The 15417-nt window shown below is 45.6% G+C and overlaps 1 long non-coding RNA gene across 1 annotated transcript in view; it reads right to left on the reverse strand.

Annotated features, from left to right (window-relative positions):
* Positions 1-69: 69 nt before the first annotated feature.
* The window catches only part of LOC308470186, a 31018-nt gene continuing 15670 nt past the window's right edge, over positions 70-15417 (reverse strand). The window contains exon 2 of the long non-coding RNA XR_013982233.1: positions 70-923. This is a non-coding gene — a long non-coding RNA (uncharacterized lncRNA). The remainder of the gene's footprint in view (positions 924-15417) is intronic.

Raw genomic sequence — 15417 nt, forward strand, 5'->3', positions numbered from 1 at the left:
TTCGGGGAACTAGGAATATTTTTAGTTCCATCAGAGTTGATGGATCAGCAAATAGCTAGAGAGGATTAAGGGGTGGGGGCGGGAATCAGGCCTTGTTTCTCATGTGACAGATAACCGATTCCACAGTTCTTAAATGTGACCATTTGCGACACAAGATCTACCCACCAGGGAAGAATGGCAGATGAAGGTGATGGACTATATGGAACTGGCGGAAATGACTGGCAGGATCCGAGACCAGGGAGAAGAGTCGGTGGAAGAAGATTGGAAGAAATTTAAAGACTATTTACAGAAACATTGTAAAATTAATGAATGTTAGAAAGATATTGGAATGAACTTATGTGGTTTTAGCAGAAATGTTATAAAGGATTAGGAAAAAATAGACTGTTAATTGGTGAAACGAGGGAAAGTAAAGTTATATCATATTAAGATAAATTACAGGACAAAAATTGTAAAAAGATGGAAAGGATTTGCTGAAATAGTTAACCGAACTAGAATACAAAAAAGGGAGGTGTGAGGAGGTCAAGAAAACAAGCTAACAAATGATAAGTTATGGGAAGATTCGATGTTTTATTTTTTTAATGGACTTTTTTCTGTTTTTGTATTTTCTTTTTTTTCTTTTCCTATTATGATGTGTTGTTTTTGATGTTGTTTAATATGATATTATTTTTTTCTTTTTGTAACCTTTAAAACCTTAATAAATATTATTAAAAATAAATAAATAAATGTGACCATTTGCTGCCTCCCAAAATTATGCTTAAGCCTTTCCCCTCCCCCCCCCCAAAAAAACAACAACAACTCAAACATGGTAGCTGGTCTTGTCAAACGGGCCAATATAAGGTTCATTTGGCAAGTTTATTATTGTTTAGTCGTTTATTTGTGTCCGACTCTTCATGACCCCATGGACCAGAGCACGCCAGGCACTCCTGTCTTCTACTGCATCCTGCAGCTTGGTCAAACTCATGTTCGTAGCTTTGAGGACACTGTCCAACCATCTCATCCTCTGTCGTCCCCTTCTCCGTGTGCCCTCCATCTTTCCCAACATCAGGGGGGTCTTTTCCAGGGAGCCTTCTCTTCTCATGAGGTGGGCAAAGTATTGAAACCTCAGCTTCAGTATGTGTCTTTCCAGTGAGCACTCAGGGCTGATCTCCTTCAGAATGGATAGGTTTGATCTTCTTGCAGTCCATGGGACTCTCAAGAGTCTCCTCCAGCACCATAATTCTTTTAAAAAAATAAAAATAAATAACATTTATTAAAGTTTCAAAGAATTACAAAAATAAAAAGAAAACAGAAAAAAACAAAGTACAGAAAAATAAAAACAATTAAAAACAAATCAATCTTTACATGTCTTGTCTTTCATTTACTTGTTTCCCTGACCTCCTCACACCTCCCTTTTTTGTATTCTAGTTCAATTAGTTACTTCAGCAAATCCTTTCCATTTTTGCTTTTATCTTAATGATTTATCTTAATATATTGTAACTTTACATTCTCACCTATTCATGATCTGTTGTCTTTTAAATGATATTTTATTAAGTTTTGAGAATAACAACAAACAGAAAAAGGAAAAAACACATACACAAAAATATAAAATTATAAAATACAAAAAATACAAAAGTTTAACTTAGAAAAGAAAGAAAAAAGAAAAAGAAAGAAAAAAGCACATTAAAAAAACACCACAAAAATCCCTCTTTTTAATTCCTCATCTTTGATTCACTTATTTTCCTGACTTCCTCACGTCTGCCTTTTTTGTATCCCTTTTGAAAATTAGTTCAGCATATTCATATCCAATTAATTTATCTATTATCAATCCAATCTTATTTTTTACCTTGTTGCTAGAACCCCTTCAGTTCATTTCAATGCCATTAACATTCAAAAATTTTACAATGTTTCTGTAAATAAATTTTAATTTTCCTCCAACTCTTCTCCCTGGTCTCGGATTCTGCCAGTCATTTCCGCCATTTCCATGTAGTCCATTACTTGCATCTGAATTTTACCTAATTCTATAACATTACTGCTAAAACCGCATAACTTCATTCCAGCATCCTTCTAACATTCCTTAATTTTACAATGTTTCTGTAGATAGTCTTTAAATTTCTTTCAATCTTCTGCCGACTCTTCTCCCTGGTCTCGGATTCTGCCAGTCATTTCCACCAGTTCCATGTACTCCCATCACCTTCATCTGCCATTCTTCCCGGGTGGGTAGATCTTGTGTCTTCCAATACTTTGCGATAAGTATTCTTGCTGCTGTTGTAGCATACATTAAAAAATTTCTATCCTTCTTTAACACCAACTGGCCAACCATGCCCAGGAGAAAGGCCTCTGGTTTCTTCAGAAACGTATATTTAAATACCTTTTTCATTTCATTATAGATCATCTCCCAGAAAGCCTTAATCCTTGGGCACGTCCACCAAAGGTGAAAGAATGTACCTTCAGTCTCTTTACATTTCCAACATTTATTGTCAGGCAAATGATATATTTTTGCGTGCCTAACTGGTGTCATGTACCACCTGTATATCATTTTCATAATATTCTCTCTTAAGGCATTAATAGAGCAACTATTACACGTGGATTTGGAGAAACCACTGAGGTTGGAGACAGACGCATCAGACAGAGCCATCGGGGTTGTTCTTTTGCAGTCAGGATTGGGCAAGCAAGAATGGAAACCGTGTGCCTTTTTCTCGAGGAAGCTGAGCAAGTCGGAACAAAACTACACCGTGTACGACCGAGAACTGCTCGCAATCTACGCTGCCTTTCGCCGGTGGCGCCATCTGCTGATAGGGCCCAGCGGAAGATCCAGGTTTGTACAGATCACAAAAACTTGGAATACTGGAGGACAGCACGAGTGCTCAACCAGAGACAGATTCGCTGGGCGCAGGAATTCTCCAAGTTTTCTTTTGAAATCCGGTATGTGCTAGGAGAGCAAAACGTGAGAGCAGACGCTCTTTTGTGAAAACCAGAGTACTTCGAAGGAGAGGGGCCGCCGGAGACACGACACGTCATACCTGAGGACCAATGGGTGTGTGGGGGAACTCTAGTGGGCACGAGGGAACTGGCAGGGCTCACTAGGAACGATGAATTCGCCCGAACAAAAATCAGGGAACTCCAAAATGGGAGGGGAGCACCAGAGGGGTTTGAAGAGAAGGAAGGGGTGTTGTACTATAGGGGGGCGATGTACGTACCGGGGGAAGTTCTAAGAAGAAGGGTACTCAAACAACTACATGACACCCCCACAGCGGGACACTTTGGACAACACAAAACTATGATGTTGGTGACCAGACAATTCTGGTGGCCAAGGGTGAGGGAAGATGTACGAGAATATGTACGAGGGTGCGACCGCTGCCAAAGGGCCAAAGGGGAACGCACGGTACCAGCGGGTTTACTGGAACCCTTACCCACACCAAACAAACCCTGGGAGGTGGTGTCTATTGATTTTATGACGGATTTGCCCAAATCAAGGGGAAAAACAGCAGTAATGGTGGTAGTCGATTTGCTAACCAAAATGTGCCTTTTCATAGCCTGCTCACACGCAGTGACAGCAGAAGAAACGGCATGGTTGTTTGTAGTGCACATTTTTAGGTTGCATGGTGCCCCCTTGAGGGTTCTCTCCGACCGCGGAAAAAAATTTACTTCCCGGTTCTGGAGGAAGCTCATGAGTCTGCTGGAAGTCGAGGTGAGTTTCTCGACAGTGAGACACCCAGAAACCAATGGGCAAGCGGAAAGGGCAAACAGCATACTCCAGCAATACGTGCGCTGCTACGTAAGCGAGAGGCAGAATGATTGGGTAGAGAAACTAGCGTTAGCGGAATTTGTGTACAATAACGCTGAACATGTGTCCACGGGAATGAGTCCGTTTATGGCCAACTATGGGTGTCATCCCAAGGCATTTCCGGGTAGCGAGGAACAAAGCTGGAGTGTGCCCGCTGCTGAACAGTTTGTGGAAGAAATGGAAGCTCTACACCAACAACTTAAGATGAACCTAGAGAGGGCCAAGGCGAATTACAAAAAGCAAGCAGATAAGCACCGCAGGGAAGGGGAAACCATACGGGTGGGGGATCGAGTGTGGCTATCCACTCAAGGGTTACCCTTTAAAGGAGGGTACAAGAAGTTGCAGCCTAGATGGCTGGGGCCATTTGAAGTTACACAACAGATAAACCCCGTGGCATTCAAGCTCAGGTTGCCCGACAGTATGAAAATACATCCTGTGTTCCACAGATCCTTGCTCTCACCACACAGAGAGGGGCGGGAGTTCGTGGGGCGGGAAGTAGAAGTCATGCCACAACCACAGGTAGAAGAAAGGGAACACCAAAGCTCGGCCGCGGAAATAGTTGATTCAAGGTGGAGAGGTCGGCAAGTGGAGTACTTGGTGGCGTGGGAAGGAGAGCCCTTGTCGGAAAACACGTGGGTGCCAGCGGAAGCAGTTGGTGACGAGCATATGGTGGAAGTGTTCCACCGCCGGTTCCCGGATAAGCCCCAGCCCTTAGAGAGATTCTGGGAGGAACAATTTGGCACCACAGATGACGAAGAGAGTTTCGAAGGGTTTTCAGAATCCGAGGAAGAATCGGACTGGGAGGGTCACCCCATGGGTGGGAACCTTGGCAGGTGGGAAGAGGTTTCCGCACCCACGGAGGAGAAGGACAGCTCCTTCCGGGGTTTTCCTGTCTCACCGACCAGAGAAGAGGAAGAGATAGAGCCCACAGGTCGATCGGGGAGTGAAGGGGGCCCTGGGGGGGAGGTGGATGTCAGGGAACTGACATCAGAGACACGGGAGAAGGAGAGGGTCTCCGATTCTGCAGGTGAAGGTCCTAGCACTAGGGGGAGACTCAGCTTGGTGGAAGGGGAAGGAAATACGCATAACACCAAGAGTCCAGGAGAGCAATGGGAAGAGGAGGTGGAAGGGCTCCAGGATTCTTCCCTGGAAGTCAGTGAAGAGAGTCCAGGCACTCCGCTACCCACGCCCACCCTGCACAGGAGACTCCCGCGCAATGAGAGGCGGAGACGATTGGGTGTCAAACAGCTTTTATGCTGGCAGAGGTTTAAGAAACGCCCACAGACAGATTCTGCCAGTGACTGAGGCAGCCACGCGGACATGGGCTGTGCAGTCCGAAGGGTTTAACCAGGCAACCAAGGCCCAAACGGGGTCGGCTTACGCACGAGTAACTCCAAACCATTACATTATCATACCACAAATATGCATGCCACCCAAATACATTATTGAAACCTTCTAAATCCAAAATGTCTGAGTTTTCAAGAGGAAGCCATTCTTTCAGCCAGCAAAAAGCAGCTGATTCATAGTAAATTTTAAGGTCTGGCAGGGCAAATCCACCTCTTTCTTTTGCATCAGTTAGTATTTTAAATTTTATTCTGGGCTTCTTGCCCTGCCAGACAAATCTTGAAACAAAACAACATTTGTTTGAAACAAAAACAACATTCTTGGCAATACATTCATTTTTATCACAGCAATATGGCCTAGCAATGAAAGCTTCAGATTTGACCATATTTCTAAATCCTTTTTCACTTCCGTCCAGCATTTTTCATAATTATCTTTGAATAAATTCACATTCTTGGCAGTCATATTAACCCCCAGGTATTTCACTTTCTTAACCAATGTTAAACCTGTCTCCTTCTGAAACCTCTCCCTCTCAGTCACTGTTATTCTCTAAAACCTTAGTTTTTAACTTACTCAACTTGAATCCTGCAACCTGACCAAATTCTTGAATCAGTTCCAATACTCTTTTAGTGCTAGATTCTGGCTCCTGTAATGTCAATACTAGATCACCAGCAAATGCTTTCAATTTGTACTGTTTGGCTCCGACTTGTATACCTTTAACCAATTGGTCCCTTCTAATCATATTTAAGAGAACCTCCAGGTCCGATATAAAAAGCAATAGGGAAATTGGGCAACCTTGTCGCGCTTTTTAATTTCGTGACTGCTGTCACCATCTGCAGTAATCATGGAGCCATCTGCAGTGATCATGGAGCCCAAGAAAGTAAAATCTCTCATTGCCTCCGTTTCTTCCCCTTCTATTTGCCAGGAGGTGATGGGACCAGTGGCCATCATCTTCGGTTTTTTGATGTTGAGCTTCAGACCATATTTTGTGGTCTCCTCTTTCACCCTCATTAAGAGGTTAATTCCTCCTCGCTTTCTGCCATCAAGGTTGTGTCATCTGCATATCTGAGGTTGTTGATATTTCTTCCGGCAATCTTAATTCTGGCTTGGGATTCATCCACTCCAGCCTTTCGGATGTTGAATTCCGCATAGAAGTTAAATAAGCGGGGAGCAATATACAGCCTTGTTGTACTCTTTCCCAATTTTGAACCAATCAGTTGTTCCATGTCCAGTTCTAACTGTAGCTTCTTGTCCCACATATAGATTTCTTATGTTAAGGAAATTAGGGGGGGCACATCTTTAAAGTTATTAAATGTTACAGATATTATGCCTGAATGTATCCGTTCAACTTGACAGCTCAGGGAAGTTACCATATTTTTTGCTCTATAAGACTCACTTTTTCCCTCCTAAAAAGTAAGGGGAAATGTGTGTGGGTCTTATGGAGTGAATGCAGGCTGCACAGCTATCACAGAAGCAAGAACAGCAAGAGGGATTGCTACTTTCACTGCGCAGCGATCCCTCTTGCTGTTCTGGCTTCTGAGATTCAGAATACTTTTTTTCTTGTTTTCCTCCTCCAAAAACTAGATGCGTCTTGTGGTCTGGTGCATCTTATAGAGCGAAAAATACGGTACCTAGCTTTAAAAATAATATAAAATCAACACCTTTGCCAGTTTCCTCCATTCCAAAGCTATTTTCCCCTTGAAAAAGGACTCCAGGAAGTGTCCAGGGGTGACAATTGCTGAGCTGGACCAAGGAAAGCCTAATCCTATCACCAAACGTGCCAAGGGGCCAGACATGCAAAGGAAGTTCTATTGTACTTTGGGTGATGGGACTTCAGAGGTGTTTGCCTATGCTAATCTTATGCCTGAGTCTTGCCCTGACATGGGCATGCTTATGCTAATCTTTTATCAAGGACTTGTCTGGACATGTTTGCCAAGGTTAGACTAGTGTAACCCCTGTCTACCCCTCCACTATTGTGACATGTCAGTGATGTAACAATCATATAGCAATGATGCTCTACGAACTGTATTCTGGGATATGGTGGGAAAGTTTTTAAAGTCTTTGTCACCCCATGCTTGGGGTCCAAAATTCCTCTTTGAACCTGTTGCGCAATAAACTTTGGTCTACAGCTATTTGCTCCAGTTGGTGACTGGATTCCTTCCTTTATTACGCAAGGGACCCGCGGGCTCTTCCCAATGAGCTGGTTTGACTGAACAGCCTCACACCTAGATTTTTCCATAACACTCAGGAGACCGATGAGGTGATCAGGCACTCCCATTTCTTTAAGAACTTGTCATAGTTTGCTGTGGTCGACACAGTCAAAGGCTTTTATGTAGTCAGAGAGGCAGAAGTAGATGTCTTTCTGGAACTCCCTAGCTTTCTCCATAATCCAGCATGTTTGCAATTTGGTCTCTGGTTCCTCTGCCCCTTCGAAATCCAGCTTGAACTTCTGGGAGTTCTCAGTCCACATACTGCTTAAGCCTGCCTTGTAGAATTTTAAGCATAACCTTGCTAGCGTGTGAAATGAGTGCAATTGTGCGGTAGTTGGAACATTCTTTGGCACTGCCCTTCTTTGGGATTGGGATGTAGACTCACCTTCTCCAGTCCTCTGGCCACTACTGAGTTTTCCAGAGTTGCTGGCATATTGAGTGTAGCACCTTAACAGCATCATCTTTTAAAATTTTGGTTCTCAAGGAAGAGGCAGCCCAGGAATACAAGGCAGGAATTTGCCTTGAATCTTGCTAACAAAATCCTTTCATAGCTTTTTGTGAGGGTTTTGTGGCTGCTAACCTTAAAGCCAGGATGAGCACTCAGAATTGGGCATCATTTCCTCTGTTATTAAAAATAAAATACTTGTTCTGCTTCTAAAGAAACCCTTTAGAATGCATTCTTATTCTTTTTTCATAAAAAAATTCAAACAGCTGTGCAAAGGTGCTCCTGTGCAATGCAATGTCAGAATAACAAAATAATGAAACATCTCACAAGAGCCTTGTTTTTTAAATATACAGCTAAAAAACCTTAAAACTCCTACAACACTTACCAAATAGAAATCTAATAGCTGGCCCCCCAGGCACTAGGAGGCAACCTGATGTTCAAGGCTTCACCCCACCCCCAAACTCTGAGCTTTTGGTTTCTCTTTAGACACTCATCTGTGGTCGCCTGGAGCATTTGAGGGGAAAGAGAGAGAACATTGGGGCATACGAAGCAGACATAGAAAAAGAAAGTGACAAGCTGCTTGTAAGTGTCATTGTTACTTGGAAGGGAACAAGTCCTGTAAGTTTAATGTACATATAATGCTGTGCTTGAATGCATTGTAATAAAAATACTATAAAGGGAAGTTTCTCTTAGACTTAGGCAAGAGGTTCCACTCTGACAAAAGCATCAGAGGAGGCTGGATCTTTCCTCATAATTCATCACTGGAGGCATAAACTGCAGAGCTCTCACGGAAGGAAGCTTAAACTTGAGAAGCCAGTGTGTTCTTGCTGGAGATGGCTAGGAGAAGCAGCAGCAGCAGTTGCAAATAAGTCATGCAATGTTGAAGAAGCTTAGGATCTCCCTCTGGGACGAGGGATAGGAAAGCTGACTGAATTACATAAAGGACTGAACATTGTTTGCAGTGTGCTACTTTATCATGCTTATCTTATTGTTAGACTGTTTAAGACTGTTCTGCGGTAAAGCTTCAAAACTTATTTTTGTGATGGAGAGAATTCATTTCCACACAAGGTCCAGATCAGGAATTCCTCGGAAATACTTTAACAACAAGTACTTGAAGGGTACTTCAACAAGTACTTGAAGGGACGCGGGTGGTGCTGGTTGTTAAACCACAGAGCCTAGGGCTTGCCGATCAGAAGGTCAGCAGTTCAAATCCCCGCAACGGGGTGAGCTCCCGTTGCTCGGTCCCTGCTCCTGCCAACCTAGCAGTTCGAAAGAACATCAAAGTGCAAGTAGATAAATAGGTACTGCTCTGGCGGGAAGGTAAGCGGCGTTTCTGTGCGCTGCTCTGGTTCACCAGAAGTAGCTTAGTCATGCTGGCCACATGACCCGGAAGCTGTACGCCGGCTCCCTCGGCCAGTAAAGCGAGATGAGCGCCACAACCCCAGAGTTGTCTACAACTGGGTTTAATGGTCAGGGGTCCCTTCACCTTTACCTTTACTTGAAGGACCAAACCAAGAATTGTTGTGTATTGAGTCAAAGGATTTTATATCTGTATTATGATTGTCTGTATTTGCATTAGGGTAAAGTAACTGCCTTTTGGTTCCAGAGGGTACAGCTACTATTGGTTCATTTAAGCTGCTGTATTTGGATCCTCTGTCTTATTGGTTCCCTCCAAAAGGCAGGACTGTGATTGCCTGATATTGTTCCCTCCAAAATGTATCCTTTCTTGCTAGTTCCCTGTCCCTATAAATGTAGCTTTCCTCTCCCCAGTCTTTAGTCTTGTTGCTTTAATAAAGAAGTGTTACTAGAGAACTGTCTCCAGCATGTTATATCAAGAGAGCTGAAATCACAAACCCCATGTTACAACAACTGGCGACGAAGGTGGGATCCGGAATGCTGAGGAGCGGTTAAACGCAGCCCTGCCTCAGAGTCCGGATTGCAGCTAAGAACAAGACTCACTGGCCAGCTGAGAAGACGACCCTGCCCACAGGACAATGGAGAGTCCGAGGGTATTGGAGCCCTTCCAGCCATCAGAGCCCCACACGTGGGAAGACTACGTCGAACGCTTTGAGTTCTTCGCAGAGGCTCAAGGGATCACCGATGCCAGCAAAAGAAGGGCCACATTCCTGAGCTACTGTGGGCCTGAGACCTTCAAGCTGGCCAAGGCATTGCTTGCTCCAGCGAAGCTAAGTGAGACATCTCTCAAAGATATTCTTGCCTGCCTAACAAGCCACTTGGCGCCTACTGAGACCAAGATGGCCCGGTGAATGGAGTTTCATAAGAGGCAGCAGCGTACTGGGGAGTCTGTATCTGCATTTCTAGCTGAACTGCGGAAGCTCGCTCAGCACTGCGACTTCCAAAATCTGGAAGAGACTCTCCTGGATCGGTTTGTCGGTGGTCTGAACAGCAAGAAAGCCAGAAGACGCATCGTGGCTAAAGAAGAGGTTACCCTTGCTTCAGCCTTGAAGGAGGCCACCGCCACGGAGAATTATGAAAGAGAGGAGCTTGATGCCAGTCGCAAGGCCCCTAAGCCACAGATAGAAGTTGCGCATGCCATGGACGAGCTAGAGGCTACTCCGAGCCAGAGCCCAGTCTGTGGGGTCGAGTCAGTGTGTCAGGCCTGCACAGTGCACAAAGATCACCGAGGCAGGTGTCCAGGTTGTGGCGGAAACCATGAGCGGAAGAGTTGTCGTTTCCGGGATGCTATGTGCTGGACGTGCGGGAAGACAGGTCACATTGTCAGGGTCTGTAGATCGGCGGCGTTGGGAGCGACAGGAGCACCTCGACTGGAGCATCGCAGACCGCCCACAGCAACCCATTTTCTAAAGGACTGCCACTATGTAACAGAAATCAACGGGAGGGTCGTGCAGTTCCCAGCGCAAGGCAAGGCACACGTCAAGGTGAAGATTGAGGGTCAGCAGTGCGACATGGAGGTGGACTCCGGATCTGGATTCACTATCGTGTCGGACCAGACCGCGAGGACATTCTTCCCCAGGGGTAAGTTGCCCCCTCTGGAGCCCTTCCCGGCAACCTTGCAGTCATACTCAGCGGGCCGCATCCATGTTATGGGAATGTGTGCCGTGAGAGTACAGTTCCGGGACAAACAGGCTGTACTCAAACTGGTGATTGCGAAGGGCAGTCGCCCCAGTCTCCTGGGCACTGACTGGTTCCCCGCCCTGGGACTGAGTATATCAGGGCTTAATTCAATCCAAACTTGCCCCGAGATGAGCGAGGCATTATGCAAAGAATTTGCTGGTCTCTTTAATGGAAAACTGGGTTGTTATAAAGGGCCCCCAGTTGACTTCGAGTTGGACCCTGGGGTGGCCCCAATCCGACTCAAACCAAGGCGAGTGCCATTTGCACTGCAACCCAAGATCGAAGCAGAGCTGGATAAATTGGTCAAGCAGGGAGTTCTCTCACCCGTGGACTCTGCTAAGTGGGAGACTCCAATCGTCACGCCCCTTAAAGCAAATGGGGAAGTCAGGATCTGTGCAGATTACAAATGCACTATCAATAAGGCACTCAGGGGAAACTCATACCCCATTCCAGTCGTATCACATCTGTTGGCTAAACTGGCTGGGGGCAAGGTGTTCGCCAAAATTGACCTGGCACAAGCTTACCAACAGCTGCCAGTAACCCCACAATCAGCGGAAGCACAGACTATTGTCACACATAAAGGGGCGTTCAGAGTTAACAGATTACAATTTGGAGTTTGTGTGGCCCCAGGGATTTTTCAAGGGCTCATGGAACGCCTGTTAAGAGGTCTGCCGGGGGTCTTGCCATTTTTTGATGACGTTTTGATTGCTGGAAAAGACCCACAGGAACTGGTTACGCGTGTTCGTGCAGTGTTGCTCAAGTTCAAGGAGGTGGGGTTGCAACTGAAAAAGGAAAAATGCAGTTTTGGGGTGCCAACTGTGGATTTCTTGGGGTTTAAAATTGATGCATCAGGCATCTACCCCACAGATGCTAAGATTAAGGCCATCATTGAGGCACCACGACCACAGAACAAGACGGAGTTGCAGTCATTCCTGGGACTTATTAACTTTTATCATTCGTTCTTACCCCAGAAAGCTTCGGTAGCTGAACCATTACATAGACTGTTGCAGAAAAAGAATGTGTGGTGATGGGGGCAGGGGCAGCAGAAGGCTTTTGACTCCTTACGAGGAATGTTGAGTAGCAGGAGCGTCCTTGCTCATTATGATGAGTCAAAGCCGCTGGTCCTGGCATGTGATGCCTCTCAATACGGCCTGGGGGCTGTGCTGAGTCATAGGGAACCGGATGGGTCGGAAAAGCCCATCTCTTTCTATTCTCGTACATTGTCGCCCACGGAGCGCAACTATGCTCAAATTGACAAAGAGGCGCTTGCAATTGTGGCAGGAATCAAAAAGTTCCATGATTATGTGTACGGTCGCCATTTCTACATTGAAACGGACCACAAGCCACTGTTAGGGTTGTTCAACCCAAACAAACAAACGCCACAAATTCTCTCCCCCAGAATGTTACGTTGGTCTATATTCCTGAACGGGTTCCAGTACACCTTGAACCATGTGCCGGGGAAACGGTTGTGCCATGCTGATGCGCTGAGTCGATTGCCGCTCCCTGGCGGGAGCAATGAGGATCCCGCTCCAGCGGAGCACATAATGATGCTGGAAACACTTCCGGGGGCTCCTGTAACGGCTACTGATATAGCTGAGAAAACGAGGAAAGATGCTGTTCTCTCCCGTGTGCTCACTTGGGTGGGGAGGGGGTGGCCAGGTGGTCCGCATGAAGACAAATTCAGGCCTTATGCGACTAGGCAGCACGAGTTGTCCATGCATAAGGGTTGTCTCTTGTGGGGAGATAGGGTGATCATCCCAGGACCGCTGAGAAACAGGGTTCTTGAGACGCTTCACATGGGACACCCGGGAATGGTCAGGATGAAGTCACTAGCCCGATGTTATGTGTGGTGGCCTGGAATGGACCAGAACATAGAACAATGGGTACGAACATGCAAGGCATGCCAAGAGGTGCGGCCAGAAGTGGCCAGAGCACCAGTCCACTGGTGGGAGCAGTCCAGATCTCCCTGGAGCCGGCTGCACTTAGATTTTGCTGGGCCATTCTAAGGAAAGGTCTTTTTGGTTATCGTTGATGCATATTCCAAATGGTTAGAAGTGGCGATGGTCCCTAGCATGGCATCAGCTGCCGTAATCAAGGTGTTGAGGCAGCTGTTTGCAACCCACGGGTTACCTGAGACCATTGTATCAGATAATGGGGCAGCTTTTGTATCCCAAGAATTCAGGGCATTCTTGGCTGATAACTTCATAAGAGGGGTCACATCCGCGCCCTTTCACCCATCCTCCAATGGGCAGGCAGAGCGCATGGTAAGAACAGCCAAAGAATCCATTGCGCGCTTAATGGAGGGTAACTGGTCAGCTCGCATCGCACGAATGTTATTTTTGCAGCATGCAACGCCGTGTACCGCGACGGGCAAGTCGCCAGCTGAGCTGCTGTTGGGTAGGAGACTGGTAACGGTGCTGGATTATGTCCACCCGGATAAAATGCCAAACCGTAATTCAAGAGCAACACCCCAGGCTGAGACTGACACAACAAGGTATCTCGCCCCTGAAGATCTGGTCTGGGTGAGGAACTATTCACGAGGTTCGCGGTGGCTGGCTGGTGTGGTCACCCGGGCTAGTGGACCTGTGTCCTATTATGTGACCTTGGAAAATGGGCAAGTGTGGAAGAGACATATAGATCAGCTGAGGCGCCGGGCGCTCAGCAGGGAGGAGCCAGATAATTCATCCCTGGCTAACGATGCAGAGCTGCAAGACCAGAGTGAAAATGGCCTAGAGGTGCAGTCACCAGGGGCTTTAACAAATGAACCAGGGTCTGCTAGTCCTCACGATGACGAGGTACAGATAGGGGACCCTGAGATGTCTGGGACTCCATCTGTTCCTGACGAAACCCCTAGAGCAGCCCCTCTACCACAGGTAACACCCAATCCAGAACCTGCAACACCTGTTGTCAGGAGATCAAGTAGAAGTTGTAGGACCCCACAGTACCTGAGAGATTACGTCTGCTGTGCTCACTGGGGGGGAGGGGTGTTGTGTATTGAGTCAAAGGATTTTATATCTGTATTATGATTGTCTGTATTTGCATTAGGGTAAAGTAACTGCCTTTTGGTTCCAGAGGGTACAGCTACTATTGGTTCATTTAAGCTGCTGTATTTGGATCCTCTGTCTTATTGGTTCCCTCCAAAAGGCAGGACTGTGATTGCCTGATATTGTTCCCTCCAAAATGTATCCTTTCTTGCTAGTTCCCTGTCCCTATAAATGTAGCTTTCCTCTCCCCAGTCTTTAGTCTTGTTGCTTTAATAAAGAAGTGTTACTAGAGAACTGTCTCCAGCATGTTATATCAAGAGAGCTGAAATCACAAACCCCACGTCACAACAAGAATTACAACAATCTCTTCCTCAAAATGGTTCAGCCTCCACCACCTTTACTGCAGTCAACTGAAGGCAACCAACTATGCCCTGCCCCCCCCCCCCGATCTTTCTCACTGCCAATGAAAACTAATAAATGAAAAGGAAGAGAAGCTACCCATGTCACACTGACACAAACACCTTGCATATGAACTTTGAAAATAATGAAAGTGTACTACCCCTCCCCCCGGCTTGCTCTCCCCACCTCTCAATTCCCCAACCTTACATTGTATACAACATTAAAGTCTGTCTGTCTGCGGGGTATAAATAATAAATTATTATTATTATTATTATTATTATTATTATTATTATTATTAAATGATCTTCCTCTGTTTCACTTCAGATAATTCAGTGGGGCCTCTTCTCAGTTCATTCTCTTCTGGATCAGTGCCTTAATCCTTTGTAGATTCTGTATATCACAGAATAGTCATTGAGGTGTCCCCAGATGTTGTTGTCCAGTTCCCATCAGCTTCAGCCAGCAGGGCAGACAGTCAAGGATGATAGAAACTCTAATCTGGACCCCACCGCCTTGGCTCGGCTGCCCTATATCCTTCCCATTGAAAGAAATTGTGAAAATTAATTTTGTACGCTATAGATTTATCCTGGTCTGGTGCATGCAATGTCTTTTGTTTTGCAGCTGTGTGATTTGTGCTCATATTGTATTGTGGTGGCCATTGGCTATAAACAATAAAATTTATAGATACAGTCGATTGAACTGCAAAAATAAGTAATAAAATAATAAAACGATTTTTATATTTTTTTGGTCCTCCCTCCCAAATGGTGTGTGTGTTTTTGGTTATATTGGGGGTGGGGTGGGGGGTGGAGAAGTATGAAGGCCAAAACCGTTCCCCTCCTCTGCTAAATGGATGCAGGAGACCAGAGGCAGCGAAAGAAAAAGCAGGGAAATAGAAACCCTCCAAATTCCACTATTTTCCAGGGATGTCCCTGATTTAGAGAAGCTGTCCTGGTTTCTGATTTGATCCCAGAATATTCCGATTCTCCTTAGGGTCTCCCTATTTTCATTGAAGAAATGCTGGAGGGAATGGAGTTATCCGACCCCCGGGCCCTCTGAGAAGGCAATCCTGTATAGGGACGTTTCAAAATGTTTAATGTTTTATTATGTTTTTATATATGTTGGAAACTTCCCAGAGTGGCTGGGGCAACGTAATAAGATGTGTGGTGTATAAATAGGAAAATT

Source organism: Podarcis pityusensis (assembly GCF_964106645.2).
Source record: "Podarcis pityusensis genome assembly, chromosome: 2".
Classification (NCBI taxonomy): Eukaryota; Metazoa; Chordata; class Lepidosauria; order Squamata; family Lacertidae; genus Podarcis; species Podarcis pityusensis.